At 49.9% G+C, this 12,775-nt stretch overlaps 2 long non-coding RNA genes across 3 annotated transcripts in view; one reads left to right on the top strand and one right to left on the bottom strand.

Moving 5' to 3' along the window:
- Positions 1-554: 554 nt before the first annotated feature.
- On the bottom strand, positions 555-5,605 carry LOC121137166. Its single transcript, XR_005874400.1, has 4 exons — positions 5,451-5,605; positions 4,367-4,536; positions 3,408-3,806; positions 555-3,004 (listed from the first exon to the last, which is right to left on the bottom strand). It is a non-coding gene; the product is annotated as an uncharacterized LOC121137166 (long non-coding RNA).
- The window catches only part of LOC121137165, a 32,579-nt gene continuing 22,094 nt past the window's right edge, over positions 2,291-12,775 (top strand). The window contains exons 1-3 of one of the 2 annotated variants that reach the window (XR_005874399.1): positions 2,291-2,459; positions 6,576-6,756; positions 6,887-6,957. This is a non-coding gene — a long non-coding RNA (uncharacterized LOC121137165). Of the gene's footprint in view, positions 2,460-3,016; positions 3,173-6,575; positions 6,757-6,886; positions 6,958-12,775 lie in introns of those variants that run through there. The other variant, XR_005874398.1, reaches the window with a different exon arrangement.

Genomic DNA, 12,775 nt, shown 5'->3' on the forward strand with positions numbered 1-12,775 from the left:
TAGACAAAGACACCAAATGTTCTCCTCTGACCTATATGTACACATGCATGGGTGTGCATATTTGCACACTTGCATGCACCACAGATGTAAACATACAGAATACCATATACAGGTCCTCCACGCCACACACACACACACACACCCACCGTAAATATTTATTTTTAAGTTGTGTGTGTGTGTGTGTGTGTGTGTGTATGTGCCTGTGTATATGTCTGAGCATCACCTATGTGCAGGTGTCAGCAGAGGTCAGAAGAGGATGTTGGATCCCTAGGAACTGGAGTTACAGGTGGAACTGGAGTTACAGGTGGTTGTGAGAAGCCTGATGTAGATTCTGGGAGCCCAACTTGGGTCTTCTGCAAGAGCAGCAAGTGCTCTTAGCCACTGAGGCATCTCTCTAGGCCCCACACATACACAAATAAAAGAATAGTAAAAAGAAAAAGGGTAAATCAAAACACTTTCCAGACAAAGGAAAACTAAGAAGATTTATTGTTAGCCCATCAATGAAAGAACATCAAAGAAACTTCCATGGACAGAAAGAAACAAAGGAGGAATTGGAACAGTTGAGAAGGACGGAATAACATAGTAAAATATGGGCAACTATAATGCTCTTTCTTTGTGTTTTCTAAATTATGCTTGACAATAGAAGCAAAATTATAATGCTGTGTGATGTGATTTCAAACAATGTTTATAAAGGAAACATAAGGAAATTATAAGCAGGACATAAAATAAGGTGAATCTTTGTGTTCACTCAAATGGATAAAATGATGACATAAGATTTTATGCCTATAAAATTTCATATCTAGAGAAATCACTAAAATTGCTATGTGAAAAGATACACTCTGAAACACTATAGATAAACTAGAGTGGAATTATCTAAAAGTGATCTTTTAAAATATATTAGTAACTCACATAGCTAAAGGAAAAAATACATAAATGAGAGGCAGAAGACAAAAAATTTAAATGGCATAATGAAGTCCTAAATATCAATTTGGTACACTAAATGTAAAAGACCTAAAAACATCAATTAAAAACAGAGATTGGCAAACACAACAGAATTACCTTCCCCTGATGAACGTTACAAAAGTACATTGAAAAGGAAAAGATGAGGAGAGACATCGTAGAAATGTCAATCAATGAAAGAAGTGGTCTGGGGAGGTAGCTTTGCGACAGTGTTTGCCTATCATGCACAAAGCCCTCAGTTCAATTCCCAGAACTGTCAAAAACAGGAGTGAAGGCAGTGCTATGCTTATGTTAGACTCAGTAGACTTCACATCAAAGATAATTACCAGAGACAGAGAGGGGCATTACATACTGACAAGGCAATCAACCGAGAACATACAGCAGCCTTAAGTATAGAGCCACCAAGTAAACAGAACATCCAATCAGGTGAAGCAGAACCTGCTAGCACTGAATAAATAGAGAAATATACTACCATAAGCAAATATTTCAATACCCCTTGTTCAACAATTGATATGACAACTACACAGAAAACCTGTGAGAACTTGATACCTTCAGCCTATAAGATTCAACTGGCAAATATAGAGATTCCAACTAATAATATCAGAGCTACCTTCTCCTTCACTCTTTGTTCCTTTGTGTCTCTTCTCCTTCCCCTCCCTTGACTTCCCTCTCTCACACCTCTCTTCCCTTCTCTCTTTCCTCCCCCCTCAGCTTTCTTTCCCAAGGTTTAAAACAACTCCAGGTTACTTACAGCTGTGTAGGTCAGATAATCTCGTGTGAGTCTCACCACCGTTGGGGGTGGCTAATGCTGGTTTCCAGAAGTGGGTTGGGTCTCACAAAATTAGCTTCTGAGACATGGGGTTTCAGTAAAACAGTGACATTCCACATGCTCTCTTACTCCCTGCCTCATCATGTGACCTCTCTTTCCTCACCTGTTCACCATGTTGAGATGTTGACAGAAGATGGAGTTGTTCAATCTTGAACTCTCAGTCTCCCTCGTAAATAAAGTCCCTGGTCTTCGTTGTTTTGTTATAGCATCTAAAAAAATGAACCAAGGCAGCTGTCTAGGCTCCTGTCCATCCCCATGCCCACAGCTCCTAGGGAATACATAATGGGATCGGCTGCTCCAGGTTCAGTCCTTCATGGAGCTCTGGGAAGGGAGGGGGCGGCTCTGAGGGCATGTCTGTATTTCAGGTCCTTAATGGGCACATTCTCACCCCATCTTCCCAGTTCTTCGAAGATGGGACTCATCCATGCCCATTCATGGAGGTGGAAATGGTGACACGGAGACATCAGACAACCTGACCATTGTGAGGGCTGGAGGCAGGAGCCAGGTGACTTGACACAGAGTTCAAGCTCTTTCCCAGATGTGCCTTATCTCAGAGATCCAAAACCTAACCAAGAGCATGAGTGACTGTGATTCGACCCTAAAGACCAGGCACAGGGCTGGGCCTGCCTAAGTTCTGCCGGTGGTAACTGTCTTCTGATCACGCTACAAGGTTGGTACCCGGGAACGCGGAGTAAGCAAGTGAGAAGCGAGGAGTGGTTGACATCAGGTGGTCATGAGGGTCTTATTAGTTCTTATTCCTTCCCAATTTCAAAAGTCAAGATGGCCCCAGGGGGAGAATCTCCCTTCTGCATACCAGTTAGGCTGCTTCAGAGAGAGAAAAAAAAAGAAGGTTTTATTTGGCCCTGGACGTCATTCCTGAGAAATGAGGGCTGCAGAGCGTGTACACTCTACAAACTTCTTGTCTCTGATAACTCGCCAATTTTGGGTGTGATCCAAGAACTGGTATGTTGTGGGTTTCCAGTCCAAGCTGGTCTTGGCTTCCCTGGGTGGAGGCTTTAGCTGGGCTGGATTCTTGGAGCTTGATTTAACACATACCAAAATGTTTGGGTCCGTTGCAAAAACAGAGACGAAAATCGCCGTCGTATTTCAGTTCCAGTCCCCAGCTTAATGGTATTAGGCACAGTGATGTAATAATGCAACACACATGCTCCCAGGGTGACCGTCTGCCGGCTGTGAGCAGGCTCTGTGACTGCCCTACAACGGACAGAGGTTAAAGAAAAGCCAGGACAGCTGAAAAAGAGCCACAGGATTCTTCCAGGCTTCGTGCCTTCCTGTCAGTGTGCCCTGTGTGCCAGGAGCGGGGCTGGCACGGAGCTAGGTGTGGCTGGACTTCAGTGACAAGCACATGTGACGTGGGTACAGGTGGGGACTCCTTGTTTCTTGGTGATAGCTGTGAGTTTGACACCCCCCACCCCAGCAGAAATCCCTCCACTGGCATCTCTAGATGTGAACACACACATCTATGGATGGGCCCTCCCTCCCTCCCTCCGTCCCTCCATCCCTTCGTCCCTCCCTTCCCTCCCTCCCTCTCTCCTTCCCTTCCCTCCCTCCCTCTCTCCTTCCCTTCCCTCCCTCCCTCTCATAGCATCCTTCCTACCTTTCAACAACTCTTGTCCTCAGGAAGGACAGAAGCTTGTCAGTGGGTGCAGAGCTCCACCTGTCTGCTTTGGGGCGGGGTTTGGGTCTGGTTTTGGTCTTGGTCTTATTTGAGCTGTGCCATCTTCTTCTCCTGGGAGTCTTTATGGGCACTTGAGAGGGAGCCTGTCTACTGAGGGGAGTCTGGGCCCCAGACACAGTGGGAAACTGGAGGCATAGCCTGTATGCTCGGTCACCATGAAAAAAAAAATGGGCCTGTGACTGCAGAGATGCTCAGTGGGCAAAGACACTTGCCGTGCAAGGATGAAGATACACGTTTGATTGCAGGGCGATCAAGATGACTCAGGGGGTACAGGCGCTTGTGGCTAAGTGTGATGACATGAGCTTCATCCCTGGAACCCTGTGGTGGAAGGAGAGAACCGACTTCTCCAAGTCGTTCTTTGGCCCTGACACATTGTGCATATGTGTACACACACACACACACACACACACACACACACACACACACACACACACACTAAACAACAAATATTTTTAAAAAGTGGCCTAGCAGGCATGGTGGAGAAGCAGCAAGAGGGGGAGCCCTGGGCCAGGCAGTCTAGGTGAGTTGAGGAGCTCTAGGTTCCGTGAGAGATTCTGTCTCAAAATATAAGATGGGGAGTAATTGCTAAAGACATGTGATGTCAACCTCTGGCCTCCACATAAATGTACACACATGTGTACCTGCACATATGCCCCCCCACACACAAAGGTTGGGGGGGACATCAAGATGGATCAGCAGGTAAAGATGTTTTACACCAAGTCTGATGACCTGAGTTTCATACCCAGGACCCACATAGTTCAAGGAGAGAGCTGGGTCCTACAAATTGTCCTTTGAACTCCAGAGACATGCTGTGGCATGCATGCTTGTGCACACACACATGGAAAATAAACAAAGACTTTGGGGTGCCAGATGCTCACCCATCCTCTGGCAGCTTCTGTGGTCAGCCTGGTCCTTGGGTGTAGCCTGCACCATGCTAGGGCATGGGGGCGTCGGCCTGCTGCAGAGGCCTTTCTTGAATTCCCATGGGGCTTTGCGCTTCACTCACCAGTTTTGTCTGTCCTTGATAATTTGGACAGCGAGCAGGTACCTGAGTGGTAAGGAAAAGAAATGGGTGTCTCTTTAAGTTTTGTGACTTTTTTTCTGGGGAGTTGTGAACAATGGTCTGTTCAACACAGACAGGACACTGATGACAGACAGACCAAAGAGACAAGTCCACCCAAGTCTAGACTATTGAAGCAGGGTCAAGTGGGTGATTCAAAGGCAGCTGTGTCACTGAGCAGCCCGCTCCAGTGTGGTGACAGCTCACAAAGGCAGAACTCTCAACAGCTTTCTGTTAAGTTGCAGGCAGCTCTACAGGTCCCAGAGTCTCTTCTTGCCAGCAGTTCTTACTGCTTTTACAAACCCAGAGAGGGGCCTTTTGAATCTTGTAATTTTCCTGAACTTCCTGAGTCGTTTAATTTTCTGTTTGTTCCCCCCCTTGAGTCTCAGAGGGATATTTCAGTTAGGAGGAAACAGGCTCGTGCACAACACTGGGAAGTGGGTAGAGGCACACAAGCCTCAGGGGAGCAGCAAAAGCCAAGCCACGCTCACCCAAGACCCCAGTTCCCAGAAGCCATGCCACCAAGTGCAGGCCACACCAATTGCAGGAGGCAGAGCTGCTGGGTATAGGCATCTGATGAGCAATGGGTGGGAACTGTACAGATTAGTGTGACCTCAGGCCTGTAATGTCACCACTTGTCACAGTGGAGCCTAGGACTTTTCCTGGAGCAGGGTGGTACCAGGACACCTGTCTCCGACCTGCAGACCCAATGCGGGTCAGAGATAGGCCTTAGCATAGGCCCATTTTCCTTCATCCTGTTCTCTGATAGTAAGACTCATAAACCCCCGTGATGTTTCCACAGTCTGTCAGGGTAGGGTCAGCCTTAGAGAATATCTACTCTATTCATTTCTTTATCATGTTTCTTGTGTGTTATGTCTGCTTGTGTGAGGGGCACCACTCACCTGTGAGTGCTCACGTGAAGGCAAGAGGTCTATGTCGGATGTCTCCCTCTGTTGCTCTCTGCTGTATCTGTTTGGCACAGGGTGTCTTGTTGAACCCAGAGCTTGCTGGTTTAGCTGGACTAGATGGCCAGTGGACTCTAGCCATCTCTTCTCTTGGGACTGGGGATACAGAAACATGCTAGCTTTTATGTGGTTACTGGGGATCTGGACTTGGGTCCTCATGCAAGAGCAGTGAACACCTAACCCTCTGAGGCATCTTCCCAGCCCCAAGAGCATGTATCTGTGGTTGGGTAGATGCAGTCAGACTTTTCTTTCCCATCACCAGTTCTCAAATAACAGACCTGGAGTCTTAATATTAATGACAAGTGTTTGTCGAATAGCTCAGGCTTATTACTAACTAACTCTTACATTTATGTTAACCCATATTTCTTTTTTTTTCCCTCTTCCTTTTTTTATTTAAGTTAGAAACAAGTTTGTTTCACATGTCAATCCCAGCTCCCTCTCCCTTCCCCTCCTTCCCTTCTCTCCCTGCCAGGCCCCTGTCCCATATTTCTTATCTATGCTTTGCCACGTGGTTGGGTACCTTTTCTCAGCACATGTTCTTCTTGCGTGTCTACCAGCAATTCTTCTGACTCCACCTTTCTTCTTCCCAGCAATCTCTGTTTGGCTCTTCCCCTAACCTTATCCTCTCCAGCTACTGGCCAATCAGCTTCTTTATTAAACCCATCACGGTGACAGATTCACACAGTGTATAGGAATACTCTACAGGAAGATAAGAACATTGTGGTCCAGAGAAGATGAGAGGTGGCCTGGGGCTGCAATGTAGGGCAGAGCGGATGGAACTCGGGTGCCCTCATAGCGTGAGGCCCTCCTGTCCTGTCCCCTTTGAAGGGGACAGATGCACACGTAGAAGAGACCAGGTACAGCCTTGATCAGCCCTCTCCGTTCAGCTGTTTGAACATTCAAGACCGCATGAAACAGAACCACCACAGGTGGATGGCTGTCACTCCCTAGTGACCCTCAATACTGACTGGGGCCTTTAATGAAGAAATAAAGCCGTCAATTTTGACTGGACCCCCATCTGAAGAGCAAAGGGTCAAAGTGGGCTTCTAATTTTCCTTCCAGCCGCCATCTGTAGGCATGCCTCGTGATCCATGCTAAGCCACGGGACCAGGCTTCCCCATCCTTGAGAACCGGCTTGGCTGGCTGTCTGATGAACCAGAGATCCATGGGAAGGAAGGTCCGGAGGGCTGCAGTCCTCATCCCTGAGACCACAGTCGACACCAGGACCTCTCAAGCCCTCCGAGTAAGTGTCTTGCCTGGCTCAGGGAGCCTGCAACCTCAAAGGCCTGGCCCACCAAGGGGCCCCCTCCAACAAGGTTGGGGACAATGTGGCCTGTTTACCTGTCAGCCTGTCCACTTTCTTTTCATCTCAGAGGAAAAGAACTCCAGCGGAGCCACTAATCCTAGAGTCAACAGACAACCTGGCTGAGCAGCTTCCCTGGAGGTGGGTGCTTAACTCAACTCCAACTGTGCAAACAGACCCCGCAGGCCTGCACTGCCACAGGGGCGTGGCCAGAAGCGGCTGGTCCTGCTTGCTAGCTTGCCAACTTGCCAGTCCCCTTGCTTCCTTTGTGATTTTCCCATTGAATTGGGAGGGAACTTAAAGGCAGGCTAGGGAAGGTCAAAGCCAATTTGCAGGTCAGGGAGGGGAGAGGGGCCTGACCTTCATCGGGTGCTGTTTGTTCTGACTGCTCCAATTACTAGCAGGGCAGCAGAAGCTAGCATGTGTGTGAGCCTCAGTTTCCCCATTTGTTAAGAAGGATGTATGTCGATTGTTAATGGATGTCCTTAGCATGCATGAAGCCCTGGGTTTGATTCCCAGTAACACATAAAACAGGTGTGGTGGTGAGCTCTTCTGATCCCAGCACTTGGAGGAAGCTCAGATGTTCAGGGTTACCCTCAGCTAAGTAGGGGATCTGAAGTCAAGTTGGGTTGCATGAGTCTTTGTTCAAAACAGCAGCAGCAACTACAGCAGCAGCAACAGCAGTAACAGCAGTAGCAGCAACGACATACCTCTCTGATAGTGAAATAGTGTGGCGCTCTCTGAAAGTGCTGGCTACTGAAAATCAGAGAGGAACCGGGAGACTAGGACTTAGACCCCCAGGCAGGCACGAAGAGGGCCATGGCTAGGCAATAAAGGTGGTGGAATTTCCAAGATGGCCAGCTTCTTCCTCACCCTCCTGATCGGAGGCCAAGGCTTGGCCACTTAACACAAAGGCCTGGGAGGCTCTTGTCTCCTACCAGCAGGCCCCTGTTGATGGACTGGCTCAGCAAGTACAAGGCCACATCAGGACATGTCCCACAATAGCTATGGACCAGCCAGCCACCCTGTCTTCAAACTCCCCACCCCTAGTTCAGGGGAGGAAGACTCTTCACAGGCTTTAAAACCCCTGAGCCCGGAGGGAGGGAAGACTGCAGTTTTTGGCTGTCCTGGTCCCTGCTCTGCTTTGCTGAGGGTCTTTTCCCCAGGCTCCATTCTGCTGCACCCATGGGTTTCCTCACCCCAAGGCACACATTTCACCAGCGTGGACTCTGTCTGCAGTCCCTGACGTTTCTTGGCTGCTACCTGTTCTGCTTCAGATTTTTCCTGCCTTTTAATTCTTCAACTGCAGAGAAAATGAACCTGATTAAGATCCCTAGATTGTTCCAGGAAGGAGGCTGACCTGAAAGCTTTGGAGGCTGACCTGGAAGCTTTGAGTCAAATGCCAACAGAGAGACGGAGAGTCCTGAACAGAGCTGGAGGGACCAGCATGGCTGGGACAAAGGAATGGACTCAGATGAGAGTGGATGGCTCCTATCAGGGAGACTGTGAAACAAACAACCCGGGAATCCACCTCACAAGGCAAAGCTACCCGTGGGGAGGAAGCGGGCCCTCCACTTCCTCAGTGGGGAGGAAGCGGGCCCTCCACTTCCTCAGTGGGGAGGAAGCGGGCCCTCCACTTCCTCAGTGGGGAGGAAGCGGGCCCTCCATTTCCTCAGTGGGGAGGAAGTGGGCCCTCCACTTCCTCAGTGGGGAGGAAGCAGGCCCTCCACTTTCCCAGAAGCACACTGCCTAGCTGTCCTTCAGCTTCACGTGTGAGACCTGAGCCGGTTTGAGTGTGAAAAGCAGTTGATACAAGCTCCTTAGCTCCTAGGTAGAAAGCACATTCTTGGGGTTACTGCAATGACTCCATGAGTGACTGAGTTTGATCTCCCAGGACCCTCCTTGTGAAGGACAGCTGACTGCCTGGAGTTGTCCTCCGACCCTCCCTCCCCGTGTGTGCGCGCGTACACACACACACACACACACACACACACACACACACACACACAATGCAATTTAAAAAAGAAATGGTTTAACATTAAATTCTTCTCCCTGGGGCTAAAAACGTGTTTGCATGATTGACAAGGTCTCACTATGTAGTCCTGGCTGGCCTGGAGCTTGCTATATAGACCAGGTAGCCTTAGACTCACAGAGATCCACCTGCCTCGGCCTCCCAAATTCTGGTATTAAAGGGTTGTATCACCACAGCTGGCAAGACAGGTTTTAAAATTTTTTATCATTACCATTATTATTTAAGTTTTGGGAAAGGGTGTCATGTAGCTCAGGCAGGCTTCCAACACACTCTAAGGCCGAGAGTGCTAGGATTTTAGATGAGTATCACCGTATCCTGCTTTAAGAAGGGCTGGGTCTCGAACCCTTGGGCTTCATGTACCAGCTGAGCTATAGCCCCAGCCTTTGAACTTTCCTATGATAGAAAGGTGGATGGTTACTGGTTTTAATCATCAGTGGGTGATGCCATCAGGGACTAGATTATTTTCATCTTCCTGGTAAGTACGCGTGCCTACTCGTTGCCTTGGGGTGGCATCATGGTCCTCTCTGCTCCATAGGTAAGTACAGGGTCTCCTAGGAACTCTCACTGTGTCTCATTGGCCAGAGTGAGTCACATGGCTGCCGTGGAAGCCGGCTGTTGGGTATGCAAGCCCTTTACTATACTTCCCCAGTGTGTGCTGGAGGCCAGGGGAAGGCGGTTGAGGGGGTGAGGACAGGGAGTCACCAGTCGCCAGCTGCCAGAGGAGCTGACTATCTTCTTCCCAGGCCACAGACGGGAAGCCAGTGCCAGGGGCGGAGGATGCTTACTCAATAGGCAGTTTGATTGATAGAGTTTGACGTTCTGGGCTGGCAACCAGAGATGCAGAGATAACGCTGCTTCCTTGCCTTCCAGAAAATGAAGAACAGTAGAAAAGCTGAGATGTTCTGAGTGTGTGCTAAGGGACAAGTATGCACTGGGCACTCAGACTCCTTGCTCTTAGGGCTTCTTTTTGGAAACAAGGTCTCATCTGTAGCTGAGGCTGGTCTTGAGCTTGCTGTGTAGTCAAGGACGACCTTGAACTTCACATCTTCCTGTCTACTTTCCCAGTGCTGAGATTGCAGGTGTGCACTACCAGACTTGGTCTACAGAGTGCTGGGGTCAAGGGGAAGTCACTGTGCGCTAGGCAAGCACTCTACTCACAAAGTTAGGGCCCGGCTCTACCTAGACATTTTTTTTTGTCTCAGACACACTCAGCCCCCAACTGACAGGCTTGATTCTAGAGGCTATGGAGGAGGAAAATGAGTGTCAGGAAAGCCTATATCACATAGGTCTTCCTCCTCACACAGGCCCACTCTGCTCATACAAGGCCACTTCCCTCACAGGCCCTCACTCCTCACACAGGCCCTCATTCCTCACACAGGCCCTCACTCCTCACACAGGCCCTCACTCCTCACACAGGCCCTCATTCCTCACACAGGCCCTCACTCCTCACACAGGCCCTCATTCCTCACACAGGCCCTCATTCCTCACACAGGCCCTCACTCCTCACACAGGCCCTCACTCCTCACACAGGCCCTCACTCCTCACACAGGCCCACTCTGCTCATACAAGGCCACTTCCCTTACACAGGCCCTCATTCCTCACACAGGCCCTCACTCCTCACACAGGCCCTCACTCCTCACACAGGCCCTCACTCCTCACACAGGCCCTCACTCCTCACACAGGCCCTCACTCCTCACACAGGCCCTCACTCCTCACACAGGCCCACTCTGCTCATACAAGGCCACTTCCCTTACACAGGCCCTCACTCCTCACACAGGCCCTCACTCCTCACACAGGCCCTCACTCCTCACACAGGCCCTCACTCCTCACACAGGCCCTCACTCCTCACACAGGCCCTCACTCCTCACACAGGCCCTCACTCCTCACACAGGCCCTCACTCCTCACACAGGCCCTCACTCCTCACACAGGCCCTCACTCCTCACACAGGCCCACTCTGCTCATACAAGGCCACTTCCCTTACACAGGCCCTCACTCCTCACACAGGCCCTCACTCCTCACACAGGCCCTCACTCCTCACACAGGCCCTCACTCCTCACACAGGCCCTCACTCCTCACACAGGCCCTCACTCCTCACACAGGCCCTCACTCCTCACACAGGCCCTCACTCCTCACACAGGCCCACTCTGCTCATACAAGGCCACTTCCCTTACACAGGCCCTCACTCCTCACACAGGCCCTCACTCCTCACACAGGCCCTCACTCCTCACACAGGCCCTCACTCCTCACACAGGCCCTCACTCCTCACACAGGCCCTCACTCCTCACACAGGCCCTCACTCCTCACACAGGCCCTCACTCCTCACACAGGCCCTCACTCCTCACACAGGCCCTCACTCCTCACACAGGCCCTCACTCCTCACACAGGCCCTCACTCCTCACACAGGCCCTCACTCCTCACACAGGCCCTCACTCCTCACACAGGCCCTCCTCCTCACACAGGCCCTCACTCCTCACACAGGCCCTCACTCCTCACACAGGCCCTCCAGTAAGCCTTCTCCTTCTGAATGCATTGTGAACATCCCAAACAGCAGCATTGTCTGGGGCGGGGAGCAGCAAGTGCCCAAATACAGGAGACTTTGGGGGACATTTTGTATGGAAACTATGACAGAGAGGTAATTGATTAGAGTATGATTTGTGGGGCTCTTCCTAGCATTTTCTTTCAGCTCCCAGAGATGCTGCCAGAACCCTCTCTGTCCATAGCCCTAGCAACATTCGCAGAATGTCTCCTGTAGCTACTTGTAAGGCAACATCTTTTCTGACAGAAAACAGTCAAGAAAGACTGTTTCCCCCCAAGTGTGAAAGGGGCTTGTGAGAAGGAAAAGGAAAGATTAGATTGTCTGGTAAAGCCCAGGGACAACACCTGGGTCTCCATCTTAAATGTGCCCTGGGAGGGGGCGTAGTTTCCCAAAGTAAGGCCAGATGCAGTGCTCCTGTGTGTGTTTGCATGCATGAAAGTGTATGTATGCATAGTCAAGTAAACATAGATGCGGAAGCCAGAGGTCCTTAATCACTCCCCACCCTGTTTTTTAAAATACTCTTTTAAATTACATTTTTTGTGTATTTATTTTACATGCACATGTATGCATTATGTGGGTACATGCATGGTGTGAGTGAGTGTGTGTGTGTGTGTGTGTATGTGTGTGTGTGTGTGTGTGTAGTTCAGAGGAGAGCTTTTGTGAGTTGGATCTTTCCTCCCACCATGTGGGTCCTAGGGATTGAAGTCATCAGGCTTCATGGCAAGTGCCTTTACTGCTGAGCCATCTCATGGGCCCTCCACCTTATTCTTAGAGACAGGATCTCTCAGTGGCCTGGGTGGAGCCTGCTTGTTTGGCTGGACCGGCTGGCCAGTGAGCTTCATACACTGACCCACCTAGGATTGCAAGCCTGCTCCACCCTGCCTCACTGACTTATGTGGATTCTGGGGGTCCAATTCAAAGTCACATGCATGTTGACATGTATTTTACTGACTGAGCCGTCTCCCTAGCCCCCATACCCCAGAATTCTGAGCCTTGGACTTGGCCATGGCTCCTGGACATCAGGACCACCTTCCCTAGACCGCTAACAAACTGGGAAGACCCCAGACCTTTCCCATGGTTCCAGGAATCAAGGGATTTTTGAGAATGACTTCAGGATGGTTTTCCTGGCCAGTCTTCAGTTTGATTGGGATTTAAAGACCCCTTTGAGTGTGGTGTTCAACTCCACATTCTTGAGAAAAAAAAGTTTGCAGAGGTAATCAGGTGTAAAATCTTCCTTTGATTTTTAAACCAGTGGTTAAATATTTTTCTTAGTGAGATAGCAGAGTCCTCTGCTGTGTGTTCCTGAGCTCCAGGCACACGCCTTTATTGCTTTGGCAAGCTTGCCTAGGGGTACCTATATCTAGTGCCTTGGTTCTCATGACATGCGGGC

Source organism: Mesocricetus auratus, unplaced genomic scaffold, assembly GCF_017639785.1.
Source record: "Mesocricetus auratus isolate SY011 unplaced genomic scaffold, BCM_Maur_2.0 Super-Scaffold_100676, whole genome shotgun sequence".
NCBI lineage: Eukaryota > Metazoa > Chordata > Mammalia > Rodentia > Cricetidae > Mesocricetus > Mesocricetus auratus.